The sequence below is a fragment of the Protomyctophum bolini genome (genome assembly GCF_963924005.1).
Source record: "Protomyctophum bolini genome assembly, chromosome: 7".
NCBI lineage: Eukaryota > Metazoa > Chordata > Actinopteri > Myctophiformes > Myctophidae > Protomyctophum > Protomyctophum bolini.
The window spans coordinates 40,997,648-41,022,326 of record NC_137868.1 but is presented as its reverse complement, the minus strand read 5'-3'; the positions used below and the strand labels follow the sequence as shown (position 1 = coordinate 41,022,326).

The 24,679-nt window shown below is 42.8% G+C and overlaps 1 protein-coding gene across 2 annotated transcripts in view; it reads left to right on the top strand.

The window, feature by feature from the left end:
• Positions 1-24,679, top strand: part of osbpl3b (oxysterol binding protein-like 3b) — a 109,319-nt gene that overhangs the window by 4,263 nt on the left and 80,377 nt on the right. The window contains exon 2 of one of the 2 annotated variants that reach the window (XM_080768908.1): positions 10,950-11,068. The exons of the other annotated variant lie outside the window; for it this stretch is intronic. The gene's annotated coding sequence lies outside the window, so the exon portion shown is untranslated. The remainder of the gene's footprint in view (positions 1-10,949; positions 11,069-24,679) is intronic. 2 annotated transcript variants of the gene reach the window in all.

Below are 24,679 nucleotides of genomic sequence, written 5' to 3'. Positions count from 1 at the left end.
CTTACAACCTGGGTAATTGATTAATTGATTGAGTGGTTGATTGAATATTTTATTAGACAGAAATGCAATACAGTACGAGTAGTCAAACGCTTTGTAAAAGTATTACACCCAAAAATGTCCTTGCTGTCTTTTTTTCCCCACTGGGGTCATATATCCAATTAAAATAACACATACCGGTATGTGACACATACAGTATGTGTAAACACGTGTATCTGAAACAAACATTTGACCCACCGTAATCAACAGGATTGCTTTCTAGTGGCCCCTTTAGTATGAGGTGTGTATGATCATTCAGTCAGACAGACAGACAGACAGACACGCACATAGTGTGATGCTGGTGGGTGCAACCATGAGGCCATTCTGAACTCGTTAGATGTAGCAATTATTGATGGGTTGAAAGTAGATTGACAGGAAATGGAGAGAGAGATGGGAGGGAAGAGACGCGGCAAAGGCCGTCGGGGATCGGGAGTCGAACCCGCGGCACGCCGTCGAGCTGGCTCAGCAGCCTAGGTGCCCAGACCGGTTGAGCTAACCGCCCGGGCCCAAACATTTAATTTGATCAGCTTTTGCACTTTTCCTTCGTACTGTACAGTACATCTCCTCACCACCGCAGAGTTGGCTCAGGGGTAGAGTGGCCGGATGGTAACCGCAAGGTTGCCAGTTCGAACTCGGGCTCCCCCAGACTCAGAATTAGTGTCGAAGTGTCCTTGAGCAAGACACTGAACCCCTAATTGCTCCTGATGTGCTGGTTGGTGACTTGCATGGTTTCTGCCGCCATCGGTGTATGGATATATGAGTGAATGAATGTAATGCACAATCTATGTAAAGCGACTTGGATAAAGGCGCTATACAAATGCACCATTTACCATTAAAGCGACGATGCCAGGGGCAATGAGGTTAAAATTTGGGTTGTCTCGATCAGAAATCGCGGCCGATCATGTCATTTTCAAATGATTGTAATCGGATCGGATGTAAAAAGAGAACCTGATCGGGACATCCCTAGTATCTATATTATGATATTAGACTGGATATTGTTGTGATATTGGGACTGAGTATACACAGTAAGTAGATGCAGCCGGCAGGTACAGCTGCGCCCCATGCATGCTAGCAGGTGTTTACTCTAGCTGCGAGGGCGCTACTCTACATGCATAATACATGTGGCTTCAAAATGTAAATGGGTAAAAGAGGCTTAGCAAAATACAATACAAAGTACAATTGCATAATTGCAATGTGTAAATGAACGTTTGTGCACACCACAGACACAGTGCTCTGCTCATGATAGTAAAAGCCAGATCAATAGTGTACTAGTCTGTGCATCAATTCATTTTTAATTTCAAATGACTGAATGCAGGAGTTACAGACGGTGCCAAGGATTGTGTACCATGCATTTGAAATCTGAAGGCCTAATTATACTTGACACATCCGCAAGCGGACACGATTCTAATGACAATGCCACTTCTGCCTTCACACACTTATATCCGTTAACATAAATTGAAATCAAGCACACCGGGTTGTCTTCATAGGCTTTCAGCGATGAGTCGCAGTGTAAAGATGCGGGTATAGCTACGGTTCTCCTCCTTCTCTTTAAACGGAGTGTTAATATTTAATATATATAACGCATGATGCACAATCACCGCACGTGGTACGCGCATGCGGCAAGCCACAATGTAATATTATATAGCGTACAAGTAGACGTGCTCCGATTATTTCTTTTGGGACCAATCCCGATCACCGGTTTTCTCCCCATCGGCCGGTACCAATACCTATCTACTATCTTGTGTGTAACGGGAAAATTTTAATATTTCTAAAATTATGTGTCAAAACCCACGACAAAACTGTTCCTGTGTGTTCCTGTGAGGAGAATGTTTAGACCTGTCACAAAGATGCAAAACGATATCATGTATAATTGTATATCTATATTTAACTTTCATAACCACCTAAATGGTATAAAAGATCGGTTTATCCAAATCGGGTCGGGTAAATTGAGTCGTTTGGAGTGAAAATCAGCCAATCAGTGGCCGATCGATCGGAGCTCCTCTACGTACAAGTTTAATTTGTGCTGAACCCTATTGTCCCTATTCTGGGCGTGATGTCATAGTGGACGAACACTAGCACACAAATGGCAGATCACGGCTCACATGTAGTATTGCGGCGCGTTGTGAGCTCGTAGAGAGCTAATTGGTGTGAAGGGATCAAACCGGGTCCGAGGAGGATAGCCCCTGGGTGACCCAGGTCAGCAAGTATGTAGGGATTAAGTGGTTAATTCTTGTCCTGTCTGTCAACATGACTGGCCTGAGAGCAGCTCATCAGGTATAGTGCTGTGGTACTTTACCATATCTGCCTTTCTCTCCATGTCGGACTGTGAGGGGTTGTCCCCATTGGGGTGCATACTTAGTTTAGACTAGTGACACTAGTCATTGGTTATACATGGGTTAAGGACCGGTTGGGTTTAGGTGTGCTGCCTGGGAGGTTAGGGTTAGGGTGAGGGTTTGAGATAGATTGTAGTTCTAGGACTAATGACTGGTCTATCCAATGACTAGTCTAAACCAACGTGTTTGTGTTCAGCACCCCTAGAATCTTTTGGACTTTTATCTCCATTCTCGTCCAGGGTGTGCAGGGGGGATGCAGTCTGAGTGGCCGATTTCAAGTCCCTCTACACACATTTAATTTTAACCATAGTCTTTTGAATAAAAATGCATTTAGTTTTAATCAAAGTTTTGTCACATGAAATTGTGTTTAGTCTAGTTTAGTCGACGAATTATCATACGATTGTAGTCGACTGACTAGCCTGGATAATAAGCCAGACTAATATCACACAGCGCCAGCAGGTATTTTCTTTTTGCCAACGGCTAATTCGGTCTGGCTTATTGCCAGGCTAGGTCTTGATGGCATTGTAATGGCAGATTTTACACTTGGTTGCATGCTGAAAAAATATCCAAGTCTATCTACAAGTTCACAACGCGTCGCAACGCCCTATGAGCTTGTAGATCTGCTATCTGATCTCTTCTCCACTAGTCCCTCCCTAACATGTTCAGCTAGTTTTTATTTGTATTATTTGTATTTGTATTTAGTCATAGTTTTAGCCTTCATAGCTTAGTTTTTTATTTACTTTTGATTTACATTTCGTCAGTGAAAAAGGTCATATAGTTTTAGTGGACGAAATCAACACTGCTGACATTTTAGACAAAGCCAGCTCCACTACTGCCGGAGCCTTTTAAAGCAGGAAGAACAATACAGTACATTCACTGTACTCCCTGCTGGGTCACTTCCACCTTCCACTACTGTATATAGGTGGTCTAGGGCTGAATTATTTAATGTAGTTCCCATTTTCAAGCATGGTATTTCTTGTGCGCTTTAATAATGTAGGACATAAAAGGGTATTTGTGTCGGTCAACCGTGACAGTGGCAGATTACAAACATGGCACACGTTAGGTTAATTGCTCATTAGGACTGTGCACCTTGACAATTTATTGACGTTTTAAATGTCATGTGACCATTATAAGTGTGGACTGCACTAATGATAAGTTCAATATAATACAATAGATGGTGCTAACCAGATGAAATGCAGCATCCCTGGGGTGAGCGTGTTGTGTTCCTTTTTTTTTTTTGCAAGGAAATTTGGTGTTCAGGGACAAAAGAAGCAGACCTATTAGAGAGCCTATCTTTCTACACCCCCGGGCAACAACGTATACACTAGACTAGATTATACAAAGTGTCTTCTATATCTGAAAAACCTATGTTTCTATGTCAGTGGTTCTCAAACTATTTCATGTCAAGGAGCCCCAGAATTATATGTATTTGGCCGCGACCACCATATGGAAATATGTTTTTCCAGGGATAGCAGATCTATACAAGCTCGTAGCACGGCACTCAATGCTGCGCTATGAGCTTGTAGATCTGCCATCTTTCTACAGCAAAAGTTTAAAATAAGTGTTTAAGTGGTTAAAAGCTAATGTGACACAGATGCGTCCTCATGTCTAAATGGGCTAAGGAATAACTAGCAATTGAAATCATGAATTTATCATGAACTGTGACCTACTGAACGAACTACTGTGTAGAGCGCACCAGTAAAACACTGACTCTCTTGAGTACATATACCTCTTTTCCATCTCGTTAAAAGCATTCATCTGTATTCCCATTCGCTTGTCAGAGTATTAAAAAAAACAGACTCCCCCCCCCCCCCCCCCCTATCGAATTTGGTCCGCCCTGCTGAAAAATAATTAAGTGGCAAGGCCGGGCTCCTTCATTCTTGTTAGACTTGTCTCTTTTATACTGAAATATTGGCTCTGGGGAACACTATACAGCCCAAAAATTGGAATTGGATGGCAAAAAATAGCTTTCCAAAGAGTCGTCTGACTTCAAAGCTCTGTGGTTCAGATGTGATATAGCACCACTCTGAAAATGAAATAACTTGCTCCAAATGCAACACTTCAAAGCATGACAGCTTGTGGACAGACGTTTAATTCAGTCGTATTTCAAAACTCCTCAAATCTGAAATGACCCAAGGCTGTCCAATTTCATTTAACTCAACTGTCAGTCTGTGAGATGGGTCGTCGTTCTTCTGCCAAACTGCACATCTTCCTTGGTAGAAAAATACAGCCTCTCTCTATCTCCCTAGTTTCCTACGCAGATATGTCTTGGTCACTTGTTGTATATTTGTCTCCGCCAAGCCGAAGTTTTCAGATCAGCCTGTTAAAGCGCCACCATGAGGCTGATCTTTGCATTACTCCTACAAATGTTGTCCAAAAATCTAAATAATTGGTACACAGTATCTATTATTCATGTGATCAACACAGATCTGTCCGACTTTACATAATCCATCCTGATTGGTTAAGATTGCCATCCAAAGTTTGCAGGATTGGTCCGTTTTGAACATAATGCCTCAAATCATCCCAGCTCCACCGTCAGGTGGAGCTGGGGGTACGGACGTTCCCGGGTCGGGGACTCCAGGGGCCCCCGACATCCAGCTGTCAGATGATTACGAATTCACGATCACACAGTCACAGACCTTTACTTGCCTCTTGGCACAGCAGCAGGCAGCACTAAAACTAGTGTTGACTAATCATTTACAAGTGGCTCTTATTTTGAAGAGGAAGAGGAAGTCTATTTCGGTTGTAAGCAAGCTGCCATGACAAGTTGAAGCTCTAGTCTAAACAAGTAGTAAACAAGAACCCACGTGGATTAACCACAAGCTTTTAGCCAAAGTTTACGATATGAAAACCATGCATCTGTGATTTAAACAATGTGCACTTAGAACGTTAAACAAGGAACCTCCGCAGCATTGAGTGGAAGTGGTCAAATCATCAACAGCTGCCCAAAAAAAGCATTAGCGGGTAGGCTTACAGTACTGGTTAATGTCACTGCCTGCAAGAATGTGATGTTATTAAATTGAAGTTCACTTAGCCTGCTTTTATATCATGCCCTTGAAAGGTGCTAGTACTCGGAAACTGTTTGGCCGCCGTGCCAATTCTTATAGACATTTTAGTTGAAGTGTGTCCACCGTGCACTGTGGTACTGAATGGTTTGAATTTGTGTGAGAGAAAACTGCAGTAGCCGAGGGTAAAGACCCGTCACCCGCGGTTGTGGGGATGTGTGTGTGTGTGTGTGTGTGTGTGGGGGGGTCCTTTCGTGCGCTCTAACTTGTTCCGTCAGTGGCCTATTATAGCGCCACCATGAGGCTACAATAATCTACCTGACCTGGCGGAGTCCTGTGCTCTTTTTTTTTTAAGGTTATAGCAAGTCGTTTTGGATCAGATGCTAAGTTTATTGTTTATCATGGTGTCCTAGTTTCTTTGAGGCATTACACTGTTCTCTTTGCACTCTACTTATTATCTGACTATTTTACCTTGTTTGTTGTGTGATATGGAAGAATATATGGAGGAAGTAGCCTACTCTTTTATATGATATGGTATGCACGCATGCACGCGTGCGCACTGTATAATATACAGTACACTAGCTGATTTGATTCAGAATTTAGCTAAACCGACATTCTGCAAGATTGCAGGAGCTCTGCTCCCTCATACTGCTTTATCTGTGACAGTCCACAGATGGAAGATTAATGGGAGATGATTCCACTTCTAAATATATCCTCACTGGAAGCGCTTTGAGAGTGCTGGCGGCGCCCATGTGGTCTGTTGGTCTTCTGCCTTTTCTTTCTGTTGTGTGTCAAAAATGTTAAATCTTTTAACAGTGCCTTCATTGATGGGAAATAAGGGAAGGGGCACATATGCAGTGTCTGACGCCGCCGTTGGCCCCGTGCCCAGTTCCGGCTGTTTTGAAGGGATCCCGTAATGTCAGACCTTACCCCTCCATCCCGTCTTGAGTTGTGTGTGTGTGTGTGTGTGTGTGTGTGTGGGGGGGGGGGGTGTACAGTACAGTACCATTACCTGCAATGTGGGGTACAGTACCATTACCTGCAATTTGTAAGATGGAGTGAATTAGGCCATCACGCTCGTCACTCTAAAAAGATGGGGCCTAATAAAGTCGCCTACATTAATAATTGACTTCATGTGCCCAGTTTGGTCATCTATGACGTATCTAACATAACACGGAAGGTTTAATTAAGCCCGATCCGATCGCCTTTCACGTAAAAGTAAAAATCACACCCGTGTGAAGTGAGGGGCGCTCCTATCATCGTACATCATCATGACGTACACTATGACCTCATCAGACACTATGACGTAACATTGTCCATTCATTGTCAATGGGGCTTTAATGTTTGTGTAGGACAAAGTTTGTGCACATACTCCAAAAGCGTGTAGGAGGGGCTACAAATATGGGTGCTTCTGATGGGGACTGCCCATAACTCTGACATCCCATTAGTCCGACTACGTGGCTTAGGCTTAGTATTCTTAGTAATGCCGGAGTCGAACCGGCGCGCAGTCGGAATAATGAGCCATTGGACTAATTTATTGGCACTGCTGCTGCTCAGTCCAGCCTGTGTCCTGCGACATTAGGCCCAGGCAAGTGACATAGTATAGTATAGTACTAGTATGTTGTAGACAGCTCGTCTCTAGTATGTTGTAGACAGCTCGTCTAAAGTGCTAAAGCAAACTAAAGTTCTCGCCTTTTGTTGCTTGCTGCTGCATCAACCGACATGCTTTGTTCCCCTTCCTTTTGTCGCGAGGGTGTAACTGTAAGTTAACCACTTTGGTACAGTACGTGGTGCCCCTATTTTGGGCCTGTCGTCATACAGTCAACACATAAACAAAGCTATCCGTTGTTACACGACCGAGTACAAATATAGCGGGCTCAAGTGGTTACGCTCTGACTGACTCTGTACTCTAATTCACTGGTGTTGAGCAATGAGAGACAGATAGAGAGAGAGAGAGAGATGGGGAAGGACAGAGGCTGCACTGTGGAGGATGTGGTTCATTAAACCGGATGGGGTGGCGGCGGTGGGCCGCTTGTGAAAAGTGACACGTTGCCTGTCATGCACCGCAGTACATCATGCAATGACAGGCACCCGATGTCGCCCCGCGCTGCATGACCTTTAATTGTGTTTTTCCCCTCCCGCTTTTATTTTTGTTTGCTTTCGCTCTCTCTCTCCGCCACGCCATCGCTCCCTAAACCTCTTTAGAAGGGCTGCGACCGTGACTTTCTCTCTAATGCCACGGCCCAAAGGCTTTCTGAGACAAAATGTCATGTTCCATTCATAGCCTCGGAGGCAAGTCATTCAATCAGTCATTGTTGGTTCTCGTTCAATGTTTCATATCTCTAATTTCCATCCCACTATAAATGTGCCACGTTTCTGTCTGCGTGCGTGCGTGCGTGAGTGCGCGCGCGCGTGTGTGTGTGTGCGGTTGTAAATGAATGCACGTAACTCGAGAACCGTTTGCCCCACCGACTTCAAATTCACAGACGGTGTCTGTGTCCCTTTTGTGCCCATACTAGATAGATACTAGATAGTTTAAACGGGTGCTATGACAAGTTGACAACGGGTATTATTAGGTTCCCAAGTTGCATCGTTCTCAAGTAGGCCGGTGGCCGACGGGCACGTATTGAGGTCTAGTGTTACAAAGCAGCATAACTGCACTTTAGGAATTGCAACAAGTGACATAGGAGGACTAAAGAACCTTGCGTAACTTCAGGAAGTTGACAAGCCGAGACCATTGTGACTCATGTTGTGGGAGTTTGATTTCAAAACGACTGCTGTAAGTCGATTCCCGGTGGGAACACATGCCCCTGTTTACCCGTTATGATAGTAATTGGAGACCAGTCTATGACGTTAGTACTATGACGTCATATTAAGAATGAGTTCAAATTAAAATTTAAATTAATTTACTTTAGTTGTCCTTATTTGAAACCGTATTTGTTCCATCTACAATACATCATCCTAATCCACTTAAGACACCGGCAATATCCTGTTGTTGGTGAGGTCCCACACATTTTTAAAGACGTTGGACAAATATCCTGTTGTTGGTGAGGTCCCACACATTTTTAAAGACGTTGGACAAATATCCTGTTGTTGGTGAGGTCCCACACATTTTTAAAGACGTTGGACAAATATCCTGTCTCGTACGGAAGGCGATGGAGTCTCTCTCTCTCTCTCTCTCAGTAGTAAATACTGAGAGAGAGCAGTAGTAAATACTGCTTGCCTTTGATCTCGATGGTAATCACTACTCTTTACTTAGGGCTTGGCTGGATGCTTGTCACGATGACAATATATGCCAGTCGGCTAGACGCTTGTCAATGTCGAGATGTCTGTCATGTAGCTCTAGGTTGGCTCGGGCTGAATATGGAGATTGTAATGTTAGTTAGTACTTGGTAGCACTTGCCATAGCCTCAATGACCTTACAGGCGTATGCAAAGGCTACACTTATGTAATGTAGATATAGCTTTTTATGTAGACTGTCATAGTTTCATTGTACAGTTATTCTACTGTTAGACTCTTAGCTTGCTTATGCTCGTTGATGACTATTTGTGTGTGTGTGTGTGTGTGTGTGTGTGTGTGTGTGTGTGTGTGTGTGCGCGCGCAAAATTGTGAGAGCTACTAGGGAGGACTTTGCAACACTTTTAGCCTTTGTGTGAGCCTGATTCTTGGAGTGACTCGATCCCGCCAGCCTTGGCAACACCTCAGCACGATGCCTTAAGCTGTTCGTGACAGACTGCTCTCCCATCTGTGTGTGTGTGTGTGTGTGTGTGTGTGTGTGTGTGTCTGCATTTAGCCGGGCAATTGGGCAAAGGCGATATTTCACAACCAGACGTTTGTGGTCCAAAAGTGGGTCACAGGAGTAGTAATGGACATGCAACAGCTCCCGTACGGCTGGTTGTGTTATATATATACTTTTATGAATCAATCGAGTCTAGGCCTAGGGCACACATTTTCATGGGCCATGAGGAAATTGCAATTGGCCCCAAAACAATAACATACATTAAGAAAAAAATCTTTCCCTAAAAAATTACTAATTTTCATACCGATACATAGGAACTTAATTTAGGCTATACTACGTTAGTTCCATTGATCCAGATCCGATTGATTGATTGTTAAAATGAACATGCTCTGGAAATCCACCCATCTGACCACTTACAGTAACACAGCAGCCCTTCGTTAGCTTCGTAAGATTTAAGATTTTCTTTGAATTGTTTGAAATATACTAGTGTTATTAAAGTCCATGGACGTGGCTGGCAAACGATTTATGTCATAAGTGCTGTAAAATCCCATAGACTTGACTGCTATCTTCAAAAGCCATCCCTCAAAAAGGTTGAGAACAACTGGTCTCGGCAAGGGCACCTCCAGTCCCGCAGTCTCCTAGAGATGTCTAGAGATGTACTCATCAAAAAATGAAACATGGCACAGAGGAGGGAGCTTTGATTTGGTTATAGCTTGAAGGTTTTGTGTTCCTTGCTGTCCATTCCCAAGGCTGAATCATTGATGGCGTGGCCCCTAGCTGTCATGCACTGCTGGGCTGTGAGTATATTGACTGCATGGTAATGTAGATTCTGCTCTTAAGTAGCATGCCTCCTCACTGACTCACGCACAGCTGACTGACTCTACGCTGCTCTGATTCCTGAGACGCTGCGGCTCCTTGGAGAGGATGTTTTGTTTGCTCTATATTCATTTCCAGGTAGGCCGGGTCTAGTTTGTGTCGGAGCCTTGGGGGGGCTGGTGGGTAAGGTCAGGGAACAGGGGGATGTGATTAATTACTGCGCCCGAGGATCCAGGCAGCGTTGTCCCTCCTGGGGGCCCAGAGTGTGGGTGGAGGAGAGATGGAGACAGTGATGGAGGAAGAGAGAGTGTGAGAGAGAGATGCTACTCTATGTAGAACAAGCTCACATGTACTGAAGCCGAGGGATGCTGCTGTGTTCTCCGACGTCAAAGGAGATGTTACCGTAGGGCAGAGGCAGACTATATACTTTATAACTTATAGCTCCAATTCGGGGGGTTTTCCCCATTAATAAGCATGAAATGTTAACTGGGAATCAGAAGGAATCCTCATCAAGAAATGGGTATAAGGTGAATATGCACACTTCCAAAGAAACGGGTTATATCGGACAATGTTCCACTCCAAACAAGACATTGTACCCACTTAAACTTGCGAGTGAAATAATAATAATAATAATAATTATTATTATTATTATTATTTATTATATTGGCACGTAATATCTTCTCCAGTACACTTTTTTGTATACATATTGTAAAAGTACCAAACACCCGCACACTGTCTTCAAATGCAGTGACCAACTTTTATTTCAACCTTTTAGTTGGGTATTGTATCAAAGGGTTTCGTGTTTATGCCTCCGCCGGAGGCTAAGCCTTGGGCAGACAGACACAAAAACAGAAAGAGACAATCTTCCTGACAGCTCAGTGCCATAAAAAAACATGGAAGGAGCATGGCATTAGGACAACAGCCATGGTGTCGTCAAGCCACGGTCTTCTCATGTCAAGTGCTGTCCCGTTTCTCATATTTTATTGCATTTTAAGCTCTTGTAACCTCTTTCTTTTTCAGGGGGCGCGGCCATAGCTGAATAAGTATAGAGAGGCTGCCTAGGAATCAGAAGATCCCCTGTTGACCCCCCCGGCCCTGGCCCTGGTCGATGTGTTAACGTGTCCCTGAGCAAGAGAAAGGTGCGTTTTCTTTCGCTGGATGGATATTAAGATTGAAACTTTATCCCATTTAGGCCTGACGTCGAAAGTTATAAAATGTCTTCTAAATCCTGGCAGTTTTCTGTCAGGATTTGCGCCACATTTTCACGATTTTTTCCCCCAAAAATAGCAGACCTACAAGTTCATAGTGCGCCACTCGGTGGCGCGCTATGAGCTTGTAGATCTGTTATTTTCCAATAGCTAAATTATAACATAATGTTTAAAACACGAAAAGGGGTTAATCTGGACCATAATAATAGCTTGAATTTTTGATATAGCGCCTTTCATGAAAGTGTACCAACAACAATCAACAACTATGTCTGAGAGAATAAGTGTCTTTTCAAGGCAGCCTTAAGAGAGTCCAGTGTTGGAGCATGGCGGATCTCTATTGGGAGAGAGTTCCACAGGGTGGGGCTGCCACACTGAACGCTCTGTCCCCGAAGGTTCCCTTGACTGCCTCGGGGACAGAGAGGAGGTCCAAGTTTGTGGACCGCAGGTTCCGTCGTGTCACAGGAGGTTTATTTAGGGAGGAGGCCTGAGAGGTATACTGTGGACAGTGTGGAGCCAGGGCGTTTTGACATTTGTAGGTCCATGGACTGCTTGTACATTCCTAAATGAAACGGACAACATCACATCTCTTTACAAATATTGCAATTTTGGAAGATCACGTGCTAATTATTATACATATCCTTCTTGATTATTGAGTCTGGTAATGTACAGTAGATTCTCCTCCCCTGATTACTTCCCACAAGGTGAAAGGAATATGTTAAAAACACTGGATAGACGGTCCAATTTAACTGCTAACGGATGTGACAAATATGAGTAAAAATCACACCCGTGTGAACTGAGTGGTGCAACTCCCCCCCCTCTCTCTCTCTCTCTCTCTCTCATTAGCAGGCAACAGTGCAGCACTAATACTATCTCTCTCTCTGTTTTTGGCACAACAGCGCCCCTACTGGTCTGGTACTCATAGTCATATACTGGTGCTCATGGCCACATAGGTGTATAGGTAGGTGAACGAACACATACCTGTAGGTAGGTGAACACGGACATTGCTGTTCCTTGTAGTGGTTGCACCACTGAAAAATATCTTATTTACATGTTCACAATGCGTCACACCACTAGTTGTGACCTTGTACACCTGCTATTTTTAGAAAAATCTTGAAAGTGTCAAAACTACTGATTTACAAGGCATTGGTAGAATCAACCTCGGGTCTTAAATGGGTTAACCCATTTTGGGCGGGAACCCCTTTTTGTGTTTTAAACATTATGCTATAATTTAGCTATTGAAAAATAGCAGATCTACAAGCTCATAGCGCGTACAGTAGGTCTGCTATTTAGAAGATTTCTTTTTTAATTTCGACGTCGGGCCTAAATGAAATCGTTTCCGAATGTCTTCTTCAAGAGGAACTGATAAGTGTGCTCATCTTTATATTGAGATGGCAGATGGACTGGTATAGACTCCGGCAGCATCTGATCCTGCCAGATGCTGCCAGCTCATCACTTCAGTCCTAAAAGCTTTACAAATGGAGCTTCCGTCACTGTCCAGACATGGCTCTTAGTCTTTGTACAGTAGCCTTTCGCCTTCCTCAATTCATATTGATTGACCGTTCAGACATCTCCTTTATACGTTTATGTCTCCGGCAAGCTGCACTCTCCTGACCTCGATTCTTTTGCATCGGAAGTGGGACAATACTAGTGTACATTATCAGGTACTTTATCCCAGGGTTACAGGGTAATGTACCGCCAGGCATCAATCATCTGAGAGCCATTTCAAGTCTACATGTGAAAGACCAACAGGCACTTGTGTGAAGTAAGGGGTGCCTGGTTTGTTTAAAGCGTTGTAAACACTCCATAGACTGTAGCGGTCTTATATAACGTCATTTCAAAAGCCAGACATTGGAGGGGCTATCGCCCCTGTATCGGTACATGTTTGTATTGTCTATTGTGTACAACTGCACTGTACTGTATGTAATGTTTTGCCTGTGTATAGGACCCCCTCTAGAATGCTGCATCTCAAGGGGCTATGATTACTATTCCACTATTCACAATCAATGTTATTGTATTGTGGCTAACGTATTGCAGTTTGCAAACTATTTAGCAGACAGTCTTATTCCATAGCACATCTTACAAAGGGCATGCTCATAAATTACATGAACCCTATAGTCAACAATCGACACGGTGAAAGATCACATGTGGGTAGAGTGCACAGAAATCAATTAATGGCTCCAAAGTAACTAGGATACCATGTAAACATCAAACCTAATCTGTCTAAACATGCTATCTATAACGGCACGAGGTCGAGAGCTCGCAGAGCAAACGTTTTCAGAATTTTGTAGGAGTGCTTTTCATCGATTGTAATTAGTACATTAAAAACGACAAGCAAATAAGGTTTAATGTTTGTCTTTCGAATTGCAGCCATCCGTATAGGTGCCCTTTGAGAGCGGTTTTGAAGGAGTCAAATGGATTCGCATGTCTTAATGACCGTTGGTAGGGCATTCCACATTTTGGTGGCATAGGAGCGGAAGAGTTACGTTAAAAGTTACAGCCTAAAGTAGTTTCTTTATGTAAAGTAACTTAATGTAGAGGCTTTAGTTCCAACACTGAATAGGCAGTCTTCTTGAAGAGGTGAGTTTTTCAGACTGGAGTGGATTATTGGAGTTGAGTGATGTCCACACGGGTGTTGTGGGGAAGGGAAGGACATTAGCAGATGATCTACATTTGATTATTATTCAGTACTGTTGGTTATGTGAAAGAACGTTACAATAAAGATTATCATGTGTTTTCGCCTGGGCGCAAATGGCCAATAAAAATAAGTTAATATTGGTCGGTATGGGCAGATAATTAGTTTGAAATTGGTCACTTACTGGGGACAGAATTTCCAAATCAGTGCATCCCTATACTTTGTTTTTCGCGATATTGATACTTTGTAAGCTAATTTCTACAGAGGCTAATGCTTCTGTGCCATTCTTCCACTGCCCGGTTGGTCTGCTATAGTGGAAGCTGTAATGCTGCAGTGCCATTCTCATAATGTGATCACTAGGGTCTAAGTGGTCTTATTCCAGTAATGCTCAAATGGAATAAAGATGAGATTACTGTTATTAACCCATGTTGGGCGGGAACCCCTTTTGGTGTTTCAAGCATTATGTTATACTTTAGCTATTGGAAAATTGCAGATCTACAAGCTCATAGCGCGGCACCGAGTGCAGCGCTACGAGCTTGTAGGTCTGATATTTTAGAAAAATCGTGAAAATGTGGCGCAGACCTTTGAATATTATTCTTTCACAATGAACGTTTTAACTCATACCCTTCTGGGGGGGTTCCTGAAACTACATATTTTCAGATGGGGTTCTGCTGCCAAATACAGATAAATCTGGGGGTCCTTGACATGGAAAAAGGTTGAGCACCGCTGACATAGAAACGGAGAATTCAGAAGACACTTGTAGAATCTGGTCTCAGGTCGAAATGGGTTAAAGTGGGAGACTATTAGATGTCCAATCTGTGTCCTCTAGTTCAGAGATTCCCAACCACTGGTACTCGGTACCACTGATGGTACTTGAGCCCCCCTCTGGTGGTACACAGAGGAGTCGTCCAAAAAAAACGAGAAAAAAGACAAAAGCGGAATGAATATATTTATATTACAGACAGTTCTTCTGACCAAGCAATTTGTTGAAATAGGCTATCCAGCTGTGCTGAAATGAGCATGACAGCACACCTAGCCGTTAATAGAAGATTAGACAATGGATTGATCACATTAGAAATAGCATCAGTTACGTCCTGATATAGTGATGATTAGACAGACTTTTGTCAAAGCAGCAGCATTATTGGCTTAGGAATGGAACAAAAAAGGGCAGGTATTTACGCTCCTGTATTTTAATGTCAGTTATTATGGTGGTACTTAGAGAGCCAACTATAATGTCAGTTATTATGGTGGTATTTAGAGAGCCAAATATTTTCTGAGGTGGTACTTCAGTATAAAAAGGTTGAGGAACCAATGCTCTTGTTCAAGTTGGGCAGTTAAACCGACAGTGTAACTGTGCTAGACACATTTTGTAAACGATTCTACGTGCCTCTCCAGGGAGACGAGTCAGAATCAAAGTTAAAACCTCCTTTTCGTGTCTCCTCCAGGCAATACAGAGAGTGTTCAGGACAGGTACAGTAGCATGACTGAAATGCCAAAGCCATTAGGTTTCCGTGTACACAGTTGACGGGATGGATAGAGGGCGCGATGGAATGATGGATGGGTGACACGGAGTATATTGTATAGTCGTGATGGATGAACGGTTTGAGGTGGGCATGAGGTATAGAACGGTTCATCGGCCCTTATCCCATTTAGGCCTGACGTCGAAATTAAAAAAAAAATCTTCTAAATCCTGACAGTTTTCTGAAATACCCATGTTTCTTTCTATATCAGTGGTGCTCAATATTTCATGTCAATATTTCACCCCACAAATTATATGTAATTGGCCGCCGACCCCCATCTGAAAATATGTTGTTCCAGTGACCCCCCCCCCCCCCCGTAAGCAAAGATTTGAGTTAAAAACGTTCGCTGTGATAGAATGTATATTCAAAGATTTGCGCCACATTTTCACGATTTTTCAAAAATAGCAGACCTGCAAGCTCGTGCCGCGCTATGAGCTTGTATAGATCTGCTATTTTTCCAATGGCTATAACATAATGCTTAAAACACCAAAAAGGGTGCCCGCCCAAAATGGGTTATAGCTACAGTAGCTGCCTCTGCACGTGAGAGGTTATGCGAGTTCATCTCTGTTGCCAAGCGGGCAGCGGAAGCGGAGGTTCTGTCAACATGGAAAGACCCATAAGGCTTTGTTCAGAGAGGCATGGTGTCGGTGCATGTGTGACGGAGACATCCATGTGGATAGAGATAGTTAACCACAACACCAGGCTATGGTAACCCAGTAGGACTGCCCTTTCTGCACTATATATATATATATCACGCTAACGTTGATTACTCTACAGCTTGGCCAGGGGCAATTGTGCCTTAAATTGATATAGATTTTTATTGTATTTTATTGGCTCTGTATACAGTCTGTACAGTAAGAGAAGAGCTGTTTGTGTGAGTGTGCATGCGTGCGTGCGTGCACCAAATTGATTGTAGAGGCCCGGACCTCTAGTTGTCAAATCATCTTGACAATTTTAGAATTTCTTACTCTTTTTTTTTTTCTTTTTACATTTTAACATAGCACAAATCTTGTATGGGGGTCCACTGGCACGACATATTTTCAGGTGGAGGCCAAATACATGAAAACGAAGCACTGCCATAGACGACTAACAACAGACCTGATTTTTATGAGACCGTGTCCACGTCGTTATACACTCTCTGCTCACATGTGTCAAGAAATGGGATATCTTACTTTATTAATTATTTTAAAGACTATCGTTTTATTAAAGCCCTTCACTCCTTTTTCGAGGTAAATTACAAGCAATTTGGGGGAGGATGAGAAGACAGCTGACACATGTCCCGTGATCAGACCCAGGATGTCACAGTTCTGTGTGGGTCAGCACTTTAACACCACGAAGCTATCCAGGATGTGCAGACATCTACCCTGTGTTTGGTGTGTGTGTGTGTGTGTGTGTGTGGGGGGGGACTGGTTGGAGGAAAGAGAGATTAAGCCCTCCATTTCCTATCTATTTATCCTTTCTGTAGGGAAAGCGGAAAGGCAGTAATAGTCTACTTGCCAGCCCATAGAGCCCCATTGTGAACGCGGACATGTTGAGTACACCCAAGGTTATATGTTAGAAATTTTGAGTATGAGCATTAATTTTGCAAAAAAAATAAGAAAAAATCATTAGGCTAAAAACGGCCATAGGCTAGCCAGCTTGCCCAAATGTGCTGACATTAACACATTTGTGCCCCAGGTGTGTATTTTGTGCAAAACTAATGCTTGGAATGGATTCAGCATCATGAAAACCCCCTAGTTTGACACGTCACATGCTACTTAAAGCATGATGAAATGTATATATATTTTTTTGTTAATAGTATGGTCACACATTATGCCAATTATGAAAATTGCTCAACATATGCAAGTTGGCATCCGGAAGTTTCTACAAGCTGGGGACCCATACTCAAACATAAAACTCACATTCTGGCAAGTGGACTCTAAGGGAAGCTACGGGAGAGAACTCTTGGGTGAGGTTCTGTACTCAACGGGAGCACATTGGGTTCCAAACCGCTACTGTCTGTCTGGACATTCCACCGCCTCATTTTTGGACATTCCACTGCAGATCATGTGGGAAAAACTCGCTACAGTATAGGGATTTTTTTTTAAAAGCTCTACAAGCTTACAACGCGTCGACACATTATTAATGACACAACTGTCAGACATCGACCTCGTGTAGCTTTTCTGGCTTGTATAAATCAATTATGAAGTTGTCGTGCGATGAAGCGTATAGCCTGAACTAGGCCTTCATTTGAAACGCGTTCACTTTATTGCTTACTTTCTATTCCCAAAGTCGCCGCTGCTTTCTCCGTTAGCGATGGAGGTTTTCATAAGCGTGGGGATGATAAACACAGAGAGCAGATTCCTTCGATCGTTAGCAGTGGTTTTCAATGTAATGAGTCCCGGAATGCAGGGATGGTCTTTTAGATGAGTCCCTGCAGGGACATTTTACGAGTCCCACTTCAACGACGTTAGGAGTCATATTTTGCAAATTGCAGCATTTAACTCTCATTTCATTTTATATGGTTATAAATGTGGTTATATTCATGTATAGAAAACAGAATAAGACATGATTATTAAAGCTAGCTTACTAAATGAATTACTTAAAGATTACTAAAGCTAGCAAAATAAACTAGAATAAAAAAACGGTCCCTTAAAGAACTGCGTTTTGGGATGCAACATGCACCCTATTTTAATCGGAGAGTTGTATTACAAAATGTCACTGCTTTGCCCAGTGACTGAGGCTAAGGAACAGGAATTGTACACGTCATCTATCAAAGCCACATCACGCTGAATTATTTTCACACACACACACGCGAGCACACACACACACACACACACACACACACACACACACACACACCTCTATGGGGCTTGCTGCAGCCCAGTGCTCTTCTCCTTGTTCATTGCGTTCTCTCCCTCTTTCACTATCTTGACTCATTACGGAGATGTGAAATTGAGTTTCACTTTGAGCGGAGCTCTCTACGTCACCACAAAGAGTATCTCGACACTTTCGGGCCCATGATCTTTATCCCGCTGGCTGGGAGCTATAGTAGTGCCAGTGAGTCATTACCCTACTCTGCTCCCGTTGTATTTCTGTGCCCTTATTATTGTGACCGGTAGATGAAGAAGAAAGTTCAGATATAAGAGGCTTTAAGTATGAAGGTTTTTGGGGCCTATTGTTTGGATACGTGTTCACTCAGTTGTCTTCTTTCTAGCGGAAAGGAGATCATTGAAGCAATTCCTTTCTCACTGTTTTAGATTATGGCGATGTACTGTAATTTATATGCTGCAACTTTAAAAACCCCTAGATTTATTTTATGACTCACCACCCTTAGATTCATCACAGGCTCGTGATAAGGTTTGCCAACCTCATTATCATACCGTATTTTCTCTTGCAGAGAGGTGTAATTATTCACTGGTACTTATCGCATATATAAGATAAGTAAACAATGTTTACTTTACGTGCTCAAACGTTTGGCTGGTGTTCTGAGTTCGGAAAGTCAGTACTTTTTTGAGTGGTGCAACCACTCCTACAACCAGCAATGTCCGTGTACACCTATGTATGTACCCATGTGTGTGGTATGTATGTACCCATGTGTGTGGTATGTATGTACCCATGTGTGTGGTATGTATGTACCCATGTGTGTGGTATGTATGTACCCACTACCCATGTGGTCATGAGTGTGCAACAAGCAAGTAGGCACTCGACAGAGTGCAGTTCTAGTTTATTTAGTATGTTTGGACAGATGCTAGGTTTGATGCTCCTATCCGAGTTTACTTTGCAGCAATCAATAGATTTTCTTGCACTCCATATAATTGACCATTTGCCCTGTCGTTTGTTTACGAGGGTCCATGCCACTACTCCAATCATGCCATTTGTCCAGACCCTCTGGACAAGTTGTCTGCTAAATGCTTACTGTAACCTGGGACATTTAAAATGGTAACTCTAGGGCCAACTGGAGGTACACCGTACTAGGCCTACATGTGGGCCTTGGAGGTGCAGTGCTTAAAACACTTGCTTGCAGATCAGCTATTTTTGGCAAAGATCTTTAGTGTAGAGGGGGAAAAAAAGAGACGCTATAGTACAGAGGCATCATTTGGAGTCACAGGGGGATGGCAAAAACCTTTTGTCCCAATCCTGTATTATTATTATTATTATTATTGCATTATACATTTGTTTAAAAAAAATATATATATATATATTTCTTTTTTGAGTGGTGCAAGCACTCCAAGGAACAGCAATGTCCGTGTTCACCTATGTGTTCACCCACCTATGTGACGTTAATGAGCACCAGTATGTACCAGTAGTAGGGCTGCAACTAACGATTAATTTCATAATCGGTTCATCGGCCGATTATTTAAACGATGAATCGATTAATCGGATTATGGCACCTTTTTGCAATTACTTAAAAAATTTAGCTTCAAGTTATTTTAGGCATGTTGTAACTAACAATAAAGATAATAAAAATGAATACTCCTTCAAAATTAATATGTTACCCCCTTTTTTATCCAATTTGATTTCATTGCCATTCCTACTTGTAATGATACTGTAATCTGTAATGTTGACCGTGTATAGCTGACTGTCTTTCTTTCCATTTCTATCTCTGGGACCCCAATTTTTATATTTTAATTTCTATTGTAAAATCAATGTTGAGTCCATTTGGTTCCATTTTTGTACTCTGTTACAGACCCTTTACCCCCTAAGCACCCCCTGCCCACAAACCTAACTGTGAAGAAAAATATTCATGGATAAATAAAATATATGAAAGACAGAATTGACTTACTTTTATATAAATCATTACTATAAAATCATACTTTTTATTTTTGCAATGCTGACTTTTAGTGCCGCTCCGTTCTACCGGAGACATGCTCCTGCCCAGCGCACAGTACAGTCAAACAGCCCCCTCCCTCCTGAGCCTTGGGAGCGGAGGGGGGAGTCCTCTCAGCCCGCAATGCTCAGTCACATACGGCACGCTCAGTACAAGTCTGTCACTGTGACTTCTGTCCCCACGCTGTGTTCTTAACTTCTTTAACAGGTCGCTCGTATTTCTTTATGTAAGATAAAGAATCCGATGAACACGGAGAGCCAAAGAGGACTTGTTGCTGTTCCTCATGTTAGCGATAGCTGCTATATCAACAGTAAACACAACCTTGCTAGGCTAGCAAGCTAACGTTGCAACAGGATCGTTGCGGTGTGTGTGTGTGTGTGTGTGTGTGTGTGTGTGTGGGGGGGGCGCTCTGGTCACGTTCAAGACAATCTTGTGTTGTGTTTATACGGACCCGTTGCATATTGTTCGTTCAGCCTAGTGCCGTTACTGAACGGTAAAAAGAAAGCAGCTTTATGTTACATTTTAATGTTGGAAAACACCCGCGATAATAATCGCTAAGATAATTCGTTGGCAACGAATTCAATCATCGATTTTAATCGATTTAATCGATTCGTTGTTGCAGCCTTAACCAGTAGGGGCCAGTGGGGGGCGCTGTTGTACCAGAAACAGAGAGAGAGAGACAGTGCTGCACTGTTGCCTGCTAATGAGAGAGAGAGGGGGGGGAGGGGAGAGGAGAGAGAGGTGAGTTGCACCACTCTGTTCACACGGGTGTGATTTTTATATATATTTAAAAAAAAATTATAATGCAATAAATACAGGATTGGGACAAAAGGTTTTTGCCATCCCCCCGTGACTCCAAATGATGCCCCAGTACTATAGCTCCAGACATTCCTCCAGAGCAACATTAGTAACTTCCTCCTGGGAGATCCCGAGGCGTTCCATGGCCAGTGAGTCGATGTAATCCCTCCATCTGCGCCTTGGTCTGCCCCGGGGTCTCCTTACTTAGTAACAAACTAAGTATATATGGTTTAAATTGTTAAATTCAGCTAGCTCGCTATATTCCACAGTGCTATAGCAACTGCATCGTCTTTTCAGCCATGTCATTTCCATAACCACGTGTACATTGTGCTGTGGGGTGTGAATCGAGGCTATTTAACTTTATTATCGCATCACAAGAGGTGGGTGATTTTTGCTTAGCCCTTGAATACCCGAGGCAGATTCTACAAATGTCAGAAAATACGTATGTTGCTTAGTGGTTCTCAAAAGGGTTCGCCAACTAATGTGCTTTGCTGTATATAAAGCTCACATCTAATATTACACAGATGCTTTCCCGGTTTTAACGGGTTGAGCACGTTTATTTCGTTGTTTTCCAAAAAACTACAAGGGGGGAGTATAACCTTAAACTCTCAAACTCTCGAATCACAGACAAACAGACACCCTCTGAGCTGCTTAGTGGAAAGGTCAACATTCAACCAAATAAGCCTCTTGAACACTGTTCTCATTTTATTTTAATTTAACCAGTAAAAAACACATTGAGATTAAGTCTCTTTTACAAGTGTCAAGTGGCCAAGAGACGAGAGACTGCCAGTACCAACAAATAATGGATTTGTAAGCACAGTACCCACTACCTAGGAAGCTTAAAGAAAGAACTGAATTATCTAATAAGATGCAATGGCTGGTGCTTAAGTGTGACTAATTAGCTACATTATTAGACCCTGTTGAAGACCCGAGTGTCCAAACGCGTCAAAAGTCTTAATAGAATTGTTTTCACCTGAAGACGGCATGGCCTCATTAATTCTTCCCTAATCACCACTGGGGACTACCACTATGAGGCATGCATGAGTGTTGTGTTAGTTGATGAATTTAAACTCTTGGGATATATTGCAGTTAATTAATGCTTAAAACGTAACCAGCACGTAAGCAATATTACACGAGAGGGGGGGCGGTTTAACGTCACTGCAGGAACTCGACCCGCAGGGCGAGTTCCGTCATTAAAGCACATAAGTGCATTAATGACATTAAAGCACCCCCGCAAGTGTAATATTGCAAACGGTTAGGCCTACCCTTAAAACTATCATAATCGCAGCGTCTCTCTGACTCATGCAGCAGAGCTCGACAGCCACGCGTGTTGTTTACATTCGACCTTGTAGTTAAGTATACTGCATCAAAATGACCAGCCGAGCTGCTCTGTTTCGAGGCAGATGCAGCTTTTCCATTCCATTCCATCATTCTTTGGTTGCACTTGACTGACCAGATCATAGTGTGATCAGACTAGAGCAGGGGTGTTCAACTAGATTAGGGGGCCGGGGGCCACAACTGTAGAATGAGTGTGTGTGTGTGTGTGTGGGGGGTGGGGGGGGGCGCACAGCGTGTGCACACACGGACGTTTTGTGGGTTCTCAAAATGCATTTTTTGCTCAAACGCGAAAGATAATACATGTCTGCACAAGTGCACAGTAATGAGCAGGATAATATGTCTACCTTAGAATAGATGTAGACCTATTTGACAGTGCAATGAGTGCATAGACATAATTGCCTTGACATTAACGACCGTCTTATTTCTCTCCAAAAGCCCTTGAATATGATTGAATATGATTAAGGATTATTGTCGTTATTCTGACTTTCTTTTTTTTTATTCTTCCAAGGGCCACAAGGTATTTGCCCCGCGAGCCGCCAGTTGAATATCCCTGGACTAGAGTCTGGATCACTTGTCTGGTCACTTTACTTAATTATGTCATTTAGTTGGATATTATGTAGACATGGCATTCTATAGTCATGTATACTTGTAGTTTTGTTGTACAGATGATATTCTACTGTTAGACGGTGGTTAGGTTCTCGGCTTATACTTCTGATACTTGCTGACTATGTATTTGACGTATTACAATCACAATGTGTTCTTGCGTACTGTAAGTCGCTCTGGACTAAGAGCATCTGCTAAATTGTAAATTGTCACTTCTTGCACTTTTCTTTGGTCAGTTGCGGTGTTGCGAACACTGAGCAATGAGCATCTTTGTATAACCCATTCTGAACGGGAACCCGTTTTGGTGTTGGCATCATGTTGTGCTTTAGCTATTGAAAAATAGCAGATCTACAAGCTCATAGCGCGCCACCGAGTGGCGCGCTACGAGCTTGTAGGTCTGCTATTTTTTGAAAAATCGAAGAATGACTGACATTTTTTTAATCTGATCTCAGGTCAGAATGGGTTCATCAGACCAGTGTGTGTCCAGTGGAAACCTCGTATGAATCTGATCTCAGGTCAGAATGGGATAATGGATGCCGTTGCTGTCGGGGTGGAACGGAGACATCTCATCTCCATATCTTAACTTTCTGTGTTTGTTTTTTCCTAAATTAATGGCCTACGTCACACGAAAGTATAAAAAAGTAGCAGATCTACAAGCTCGACATGCAGCACATAGCGATGCGTTTTGAGCTTGTCCATCTGCTACTTTTGCTATTTTGGAATTTTAATCCTGTAAACGTGTAAAGTAACAGTTTTGGACGAGATTTCCACTCGACAGTTGATGATACATTTCCCCCCGTCTTTACTACGTCTTTACTACGTCTATGCGTGCGTGCGTTTAGGTGACTGATCATTTTGGGCTGAGCCTTTAACCAACCCAACCCATCCACATGCCTTTTAACTCTGATGAGGTCAGGTAGTACAGTGAAATACAGTGTGTTGGTGACATACAGAACTGTACCTTCACTCCACGCCAGTTAACGCCAAGGTTACACATCTTTATATGCTTAACAAGCAGGTTTGTATATGCTAATATGCTTATCCTTGCTGTTCAAAGCCATTACTTATTTCTAGTTGTACAGTTATCAGTGTTGGGTAATGCGCATTACGTAACGCAATATATTACGCAATATATTACGTAATATATTACCGAAATGCGGTAATGCGTAAGATAATGCATTACTTTACAAAATCTGTAATATATTATCAAAATCATTCTGCATTACTTTCTGCATTCTGTCTGTCTGTCTGTCTCGTTGCCCGTGGGCCGTGGCTCTGTCTTGTGACATTATGTGACAGTGACAACAACTGCAGAAGTTAAAGAATGACTTATTTTCTATAATTTGTCATCAAATTAGTTATTGGCTTCCATGAATTCAAGGAATACATTTAACTCCTGTGTTAACTGTCCATAGCTGAGTAGGATGTCTACGCCAGGGGTGCCCAAACTGTGGTGCATGCACCCCTTGTTTTTATTAACAGTTACAGTTGTTGTAAAACTCTAGGTACTGAACCCTCGTCTGGTTGACAGACGGGTAGTGTGTGCCGGCCGGGTGGTGTGTGACAATAAGGTTGAAGTATACCTTTGGTACGGCGGCGGTGGTCGGCGGGCCCGGGAGAACAATAAAGTGACACGAGACAGTATCACGTTAAAGGTTCACAAAGTTTATTACACATACTGGAAATGTATAGAGCTGAATCCTAATGACATGACACAACACTTGAGACATAACAACCGCTAACTGCAGCAAGCTGACCTTGCTGTCTGAGATGTCTCCAGTAGCGAACTATAAAGTATGCTACAGTTCAGTCAGTACACAATACATTATCAAGTACACTGT